The sequence below is a fragment of the Photinus pyralis genome, unplaced genomic scaffold (genome assembly GCF_008802855.1).
Source record: "Photinus pyralis isolate 1611_PpyrPB1 unplaced genomic scaffold, Ppyr1.3 Ppyr1.4_LG4, whole genome shotgun sequence".
NCBI lineage: Eukaryota > Metazoa > Arthropoda > Insecta > Coleoptera > Lampyridae > Photinus > Photinus pyralis.
In genome coordinates, this window is record NW_022170511.1 from 36671309 (window position 1) to 36680040 (window position 8732).

Sequence of the window (8732 nt, forward strand, 5' to 3'; positions counted from 1 at the left end):
TTTTTCCTGCCATTCCATAGTGTACCTCTCTTTCAGATATTTCGTGATATCACTTGCCACCACAAATTCGACATCAATTTGCTCATTAAATGTAGCTTGGTATGCAGCTTGATCTGCCTCCTCATTTCCTGGAATGCCAACATGGCTGGGGACCCATACAAATTTAATTGACTTCCCTTGATCGCGGACTACATTTAATGCGGATTGGCATTTTATGTTCATCGGATCTGAAGGGTATATATTTGAGATATACCATTTAGTACATTATTACAGTCTGTCACGATTAAGAACATTCTGGTATCACTCATGTAACAGTACAGCATCGCTTGCAGCATGGCGTATTGCTCAGCAAAGGCAGCCGACGACTTAGGGTCTAAACTCCATTGATGTGCTATTCCCTCAGTGACTATAGCGCTACCAACTCCGTTTGCAGTTTTAGATCCATCTGTATATACAAGTTGGTGTAGGGGATATTCGCTGCATATTTTCTCGAACTTTTGCAGGTAAGTATGATGTTGTGTAGTTTCCTTCTTATAAGTCGCTAAATCCCTTCTTATTTTTATTCCAGGTATCATCCATGGCGCAGCGTCCGACATCCTATTATCCAGTAGTGTTGGAAGGGCCATGCCAATCTCTCCCAGATGTTCCTGAAATCTTATACACGCAGGCCGGGTAATGGTAGGTAGTGATCTATACGCCTGCATGTCTGCCTGGAAAATACTGTTGTTAGGGTGAGGTGGTAGTGATAGAACTTTAATCATATAACTCGTAGTTAATTGTGTCCTTCTAGTTTCTAGTGGTGGAATTCCCGCCTCACAGTATAAGCTGTTTACTGGACTGGTGGGGAAGGCTCCGAGACAGTATCGTATGGCGGCGTTATGTATGATATTTAAGGTTGCTATCAGAGTTTTACGAGCCGATGAATATACTACGCAGCCGTAATCAATTTGAGATAATACCAAAGCCCTGTATATTCTTAATAGCCATTTTGTTTCCGAACCCCACCTGGTATGCGCAAGTACTTTAATGATATTTAAGCTTTGTAAACATTTGTTTTTTAGTCTATCTATGTGAGGTCTCCAGGTGAGGGTACGATCAAACGTAAGGCCTAAGAATTTTGCGGTTTCCGTACATCCTATAGGTTCATCTGACAAAAACAGTAATGGGTCATAGTGCGGCTTTCGTAGTCTACAGAAATGAACGCACTGAGTTTTTTCTGTAGCGAATGTTAAGCCAATATTGTTACCATTTTTAGCTATTTGGTTAATCGCAGGTTGCAGGATACGGTTTATTTGTCCTACAGTTTTGGCAGAGTAATATATGGCGATATCGTCAACGTATATACATTTACAGATTTCATTAGGGATGTTCATGGCAATATCGTTAATTGCTATTATAAATAGCGTACAGCTTAGGGTAGATCCTTGGGGAACTCCGTTTTCAAGGATGTTTGTATCAGATAACTTATCCCCAACTCTTACTCGGAAGCGCCTGTTACTGAGAAAGGACTTTATTAATAACGGCAATTTACCTCTCAGATTAAAATGAAAAATCTTTTCCATTATACCATGTCTCCAGCACATATCATATGCTCCCTTAATATCAAAGAAAACAGCCACCAGGTGGTTTCTTTTACGAAAGGATTCCTGGATAGCGTGTTCTAAGAGGACCAAGTTGTCAGTAGTCGATCTATGTTTTCTGAAGCCCGCTTGGTATGTCGCTAGGAGATTGTGTTTTTCAAGGTGCCACTGCAGTCTGTTATTTACCATTCTCTCCATTATCTTCCCCATACAACATGTGAGACTAATTGGGCGGTAGCTAGCTGGACTCAGTGGGTTTTTCCCAGGTTTTAATACAGGTATAACTACTGCTTCCTTCCACTCATTTGGGTAAGTGTTATCATCCCATAGTTTATTATATAGTTGTAATAAACTCGTTTTCATTTCAGGTGTGAGATTGAGTAGCATATCGTTTGTTATCAAATCATGACCTGGAGCTGTTTTTTTTACTACTCTTTATAGCAAATTCTAGTTCTTCGATGGTGAAGGGCACATTATATTCAAGTTCTAGGATTGTATCAAAAGGAATTTCCGTTTCTCTCTCATTTTTAGTTGCAGCGAAATTGGGTGGATAATTTGCAGACCTGCTAGTATTTGCAAACTGCCCAGCCAACGTGTTTGCAATTTCGGTCAGATCTTCCGTGATTACATTGTGGTGGGTTTGTATGGAATAAATTATTTGACTTTTGAATCTCCCATTAATTGCATTAATCTTTCTCCAGACATTGTTGGTATTAGAGCTTCCCGAAATGGTTGTCGTATATTGAGCCCAGCTTTTTCGCTTGTTTTCGAGTACAATGCGCCTACTAATAGCTCTAGCTCTTTTAAAAGCAATATGGTTTTCAATAGTTGTGTGCCTTTGATACCTTCTGAACGCTGCCTTCTTATTATTGATGGCGGCCTTAACCTCCTCATTCCACCACGGTAGGGGTCTTTTTACCGGCTTATTTCCAGATTTTGGTATGCTGATTTCTGCGGCTCCCAATATGGCTTTAGTTATTGATTCGACACAAATGTTAGCAGGTATTGTAAGGCTTTGACGGAACAGTGGCCAATTAGCATTTGCACAGATGTATCTTCTAGTTACAGCCCTATCTGTAACGGTGGTGTCCGTCTCGATGTTTATCGGAAAGTGGTCGCTGTTATGTTAAGTCATTAATGACTTTCCATGTGAGCCGCGGTGCTAGTATTGGCGAGACAAAAGTTAAGTCAAGTACGTCAAACGTGTTAGACCGAGCATTGTGGTACGTTGGGGATCTGTTGTTGAGGAGGACAACATTGTTCCTAGTTAGCCAATCTTCAATACTGCGTCCTTTAGCGTCAATTTTTGAGGAGCCCCATAATGTATTGTGACAGTTAAAATCTCCCGCCACTAAAAATGGTGTTGGGAGTTGCTCCACAATGTTTTCAAGGTCTGCAATCACCCAGTTGTCATCTGGTAAGTAGATGTTGCATATAGTCATTTTCATTGGTGTCCTTATATTAACGGCAACTGCCTGGAGATGAGTGTTTAATATTATCCGTTCATAATACACACCGTTTCTGACAATGATAGCCACACCACCTGCTGCTCTTTGCCGATTGACAAAGTCGTTACGGATAATGTCGTATCCTCGGAGATAATAAGACTGTTAAGTTTCAGATGGGTTTCCTGAATACATAAACATATGGGATTCAATTCCTGGAGGAGCATTTTTAAGTCTGTATATCGTATCACAAGACCTCTACAGTTCCATTGGATAATACAGTTTTTGGACTCGAAAGTAACGAATAATTAAAAAACTTAAGGACATATACCACATTAAAAATGCTAACGAACAAGTAAATAAAATGTTTAACAAATAGTTGTATATGCGGACTATACAGACATGAATATCACAGAGTACAAATTATCACAGGCTATTAATCTGAGAATTTCCTTCTCGTGAGGCACTAGTGCCCCTTGGTTTGCCCTTAGGCCATCCTTTTTTCTTCTTCGGCTGTTTAGCCTCTTCTAGCGCTTTTTCATCTACGGACGTGATGCTGGAGTCAGTAGATGGGTTTCGCATCAGTAACGTCTTTCTTTTAGCGCCTCTCGATTCGTCCTCCATGGGCGTTTGCTCCAGATTGGCGCTAACCCCACTAGAAGGAACGATAAAGCTTTGTACGGGAGTCTCCACACTTTGCGGTATAAGTTTTTTTTATGTAGTTTAGCATCACAGAGGTAAGCTCTTTCATTTTCTCGTTTATCATTTTTTTAATTTCAGGTATAAACCTTGTTTGTGCCAAGGCTGGAGCTGGTGCAGTTTGCGTCAGAGCTGGAGCTTGTGCTGCAACATTAGCAAAGCTGGTGCCTGAAACAACAGCAGTACCCACCAACCTTCTTGCTTCCAGGTAAGTTACTTTTCTTGTTACTTTAATCTCTTGTATCTTTAGTTCATGTTTGTAGGTCTCACAAGATCGTGAATTTGCAGGATGGTTTCCGTTACAGTTTGGGCACGTAACTGGTACCTCGCAAGGATTCCCTTCGTGTAAAGGTTTTCCGCAGATACATATTTGAGGAGCTTGACATCTTTGGACTGTATGCCCAAATTTTTGGCAACGGAAACAACGCATTGGAGCTGGTATGTAAGGTCTTACCCTTAGCCTTAGCCGCATTTATGGTTTTTGGAAGATCAATCGAATTAAATGTGAGGATATGGTTGGCGGTATCTACCAAATTCCCTGAAATCTTAGTTTTAATACGTTTAACATCAATCACTTTTTCCGCCTTTAGCCCTTCCAAAATGTCTTGTTCGGTGCAGTTCAAAAAGTCTTCGCGATAGATGACGCCTTTTGATACATTCAAAGTTTCATGTGGACTGACTTTAACATCAAAATTACACAATCTTTTAGTCTGCAACAATCGCTTAGATTGCTTATTTGTCGACGTTTTAATAAATAGCATTCCTTTTAGTTTTTTAATTTCATCCACTTGTCCTATTAATCCAAATACCGCCTTAGCTATAAGAAATGGACTTATCTTACTAAAATCACCATCATTCCTTTCTATGAGCAGGAACCGGGGATGAGTTTCCTCCTTTTCACTGCCCATTCTAATTGTACGGGAAGTCCCGTTCTCGTTGTCCAGAGTCTCGCAATTGTCTGTGGCACCAACCTGACGATAGCTGCCACACGCTTCCTCGCCGTTCTTAATGGAAAATATCATTTCTACATTTATCCAATTTTCAATGGGTTTTTGTTCTTTAATTAGTTTTGGCGTCAGGATTGCGGTGATTGGTTGCAAATTTAGTCTTTTTTAATGGAGATAGTATTGCATTTCTTAGCTCATCATGGGATAAATTCGTACAGTGAAAACTGGTAACATGCATGTTTCGAATAGACATAGGAATGATTAAAGACCTTTAAAGCCATCTGTCCTTGGTAGTAAAACAGACACTAACCAATGCAAATTTAGACATCGCCATTTTAATTGATAATCCGCCATTGGTTTTGGAGAGCTTGGAAAAATTCGCGTCTCAATAGCGAAAAGAATGTACATTTTTCGGGAGAGACTTTAGGGTCCAGCTGAGAAAGTTCGAATTCGTATTGTGATTTTCTCTATAAAAGAAATCTTCGGGGATAGAACGCCCCAATTACGAATGAGAATGCTAAAATTTACACCAATTCAATAGACAGTTTATATTGGCATAAGATAAGTACGAGCTATCGATAAATTTATAGCAAGTGACGAATAATTAAAAAAATGTACCTACTGTCGCATACGCAAAGAATGTTTTATTGAGACGCCATGATAATCTCATTGTTACAAAGACTTATTGTTAAACAATCTACGTAACCATTAACTTTCGGATTTTACGAGGAGGTGCTGAACTCTATATTTTCGTAATTAATATAAAAAACCATTCCGATTATCGCAGTGAAACCCAATAAGTATAGTAAAGTGAGTAATTGTGCATATAAAAATGTGTTGTATTTCGTATTTAGGTTTAGTATTCAGTTCCAATTAATCCAGAAAGGAGGGCCACTTTTCAGTGTCATACATTTAAAATTTATAACAGTAATCTTACACAAAATAACATGTAAATTGGAATTCTTGCATCACTTGAATTTTCATTGATACATTCAAAACGTTGTCGAAATTTTGGTACCAATTTTAAAATTACAATTTTCAAGGAACTGGAAAAAGAAGAATTACCTTAGAACTAGCCGAAGGCCAAATCAAGTGCCTTTTTCTTTAGGTATTCGATGATGGTGACAGGTTTACTGTCGAAACGAGTACGTTTCAGTGAGGTTTTTTGGTGATTGTCTTATATTAAGGACAATTTTAGGTACTACAAGTTTATTGCTTCTAAGAATGACACACAAAGATAGGGGGTTCATAGGGTTTAAGGGAAAGGCGAAGAATCGCCAATTCGAGGGCGACTGTTTTGACAAATTTATCCACCTTAACGCGACGGACTAGCCTACATTAGTGCATCCATTCCCAGTTAAATAACAGAATGGTGTTAAATATTTTAAAATCCTGTTGCTTTTTACACGTTATGTTGTTAAAAAATAGTTTCTTTATTAATGACTAAAAATTGAACGATTAAGAAGTTTTACTTTCACCTTTAGTATAGCATTATATTAGTCTCTCCACAACGTTTGCTTTCAGTCCTATGGTACTCCTAGTGAGGACTGAAATATTTTTTACGTAACCTAACGGTTTTCAATATATGTTACTGCAACTTGCAGCTAGGAAAACGAGGGGGAAGTCTAAAAACAGATTTTCTTAAAGCAACAGCTAACTAATCAGCCCAGAACTCTTAATCGAGGGTGCCCAGCTACTAAATTTAAAGTCCTGAAAGCACCTTTCCTGAACCGTTTTAGTTTTCACAAAAAATAATAAAAATCAGGACCTATTATATTTGCGACTTGTTCTGAAGATGTCCAGGATTTGTAGACCGTATCTTTGAAAAATGGCTGACGCGTAGAATTCCACTCCAAACTATTCGTACAAAAATACTCGACAATTGACAACGCGCGCAATTTAACTAACCGACAATGTAAAATGAAAATAATTTCCAAACGTAATATTTTTGGTTTAATTTGTGCAATCATAATGAAATATTCGGTTTATTATGTTCACAAAAATGTATAAAACTCGAAATTCAATACCACGACTAAATGTCTGTTGATTAGAATAGTAATTAGCTTTTCAACGTTTTTCATTGGCAATCCATTTTTCCAGGATATAGCTTTTAATTTATTATAACGTACTTACACCTAATTGAAGTTTATGTTATGTCTATCCCACCCAACTGTGATATCTCGTATATTATTTACTTTGGTTTTATTTTACAGTGGGCAGAGTGTTAGGTGAGCTTTTGTTTTTTGTAGTTAAATGTTAAAGCCAATATTGATAAAAATGCGCATTGGCCGAAAAATCTAATTTTGAGTCGGGGGGGGGGGGGGGAGTTTCTAAACTATTTGCCTGTATATGGATAGGATAAAGAATTTAATTTAAATTTTTATATATTAAACACAAACAGTAACATATGGGAAATTACAGCATGGATGTGCTCGGTACTGAAACTGCGCTAAAATTAGTACATAATGATCATAAAAAGTGCACGAGAAACGCCAACGCTTTGTTACACAAATGCAGCGGTTACAAGCGAAAAATTGCTTTTTTATCCAAATTGCATTTAATCCGAAATATTTATTGAAAGTATGCATCCCCGACCAAACCAGCTCCTGAAAAATTTACCAATATGCCCAAATACCACAATTTTGTACTGTACGGAGAGTAAATCTCACATCATTTTTTAATCTTTCAGCTCATATTCTTCATTTTCCTTCTTCGATTAAAACATACGGAACAAGTCCCTCCGATTCGCGACAGATAGTTAATCCTGATTGTTAGAATAATAAACAACAATCCTATTTTTAATTGAACGAAAGCAGTAAGTAGAATTGAAAATTGAAATTATGTCTACGTAAAAAATGTAATCAGCTTTACAGAAATGGGGAAGTCGTTCCAATTAAAGGGATGAAATGTAAGCATTGAAAATAACCTTTTTTGCTCCTCCTTCAAAATAATTTGAAGTGGTGGAGCATTCTTCGAAAACTCAAAGGTTTAGTTGGGACACTCTGTAATGAATTATAGTGAATTCGGGGCAGAGGTTGAAGGGTTAGGACCCCTCGCTATAAAATTTTACGGGTTAAGGCTATTAAAAATACGCAACATTATAATTATAAATTATAATCAATTGGAATCCTACATTGAGTGTTGTGTATTGCGTATAAAAATCCGACGGCTCTTTTAAACCTACCAATGTATGAGTGTTTAGGAGAAAAACTGTTGCGTAGTTACATACATACATCACAATTCAAAATTAATTAATTTGAAAATACGTAATAATTCTCTTTGAATAATCGGATCGTGACTTAAGGTCACCTGCTATTCCAGTTTGGAATATTTAATTAGAGATCGTCTAATTATAATAAACATTTCATAATAATATATAAGGCGAGCACCCCTTTCGATGAAAACGACTTTAAATCGGTTGCAAAGGGATCTGTCAATATTGATTTTCCAGAAGTAAACAACCCCTACGATTATACTTTAAAATAAAAAATTTTAATAAATAATATAAACTTTTTGACACGTAGACTGAAATATGCGCATTTGATAAAACGTGTCTATTGTCTATAATTTCGCAAGTTTAATTGGAATAATTTTAACTACGTACTGAAGAGGGGGGCGTAATTGAATCTTCTGCCATTATAAAGATTTGCGTATATCCATCTAATACTATTCCCACACCTCTATAAAAGACAATGGAGGAAGCAATTTTCAAAAATGGTTTTTCAGTACTTCCTCAATCAGGTAATGTGGTATACATGGCGGTACGTTGGATAATACTATGCGCTTTGAGGGTAGAATCAATTTACTGGTACAAAAGTGTCGTTGATTGTTGTCCCGCCGTTCTCTTTAACGAATTTATGGACAATAGTTATTTGTACAACTAGTTTTGAAAGTGATACTTTTTTCATGAATTTGCAGTTTGATTAATGAGGGCGAATGGATGCTATTGTCATAGACAGGACTAAACTCATGGAAACGCATAGTAAAAATCGTGAAAAAAGTACCACTTTCCATACGATTTTTCGTTAAAAAAAGTCCGATAATTTCATCACTATATAAAA

The 8732-nt window shown here is 37.3% G+C and overlaps 1 long non-coding RNA gene across 1 annotated transcript; it reads left to right on the forward strand.

Moving 5' to 3' along the window:
- The first annotated feature begins 285 nt into the window (after positions 1-285).
- LOC116167635 lies at positions 286-4696 on the forward strand. Its single transcript, XR_004144588.1, has 6 exons — positions 286-503; positions 569-731; positions 791-1008; positions 1062-1889; positions 1949-3932; positions 3988-4696. It is a non-coding gene; the product is annotated as an uncharacterized LOC116167635 (long non-coding RNA).
- The last annotated feature ends 4036 nt before the right edge of the window (positions 4697-8732 follow it).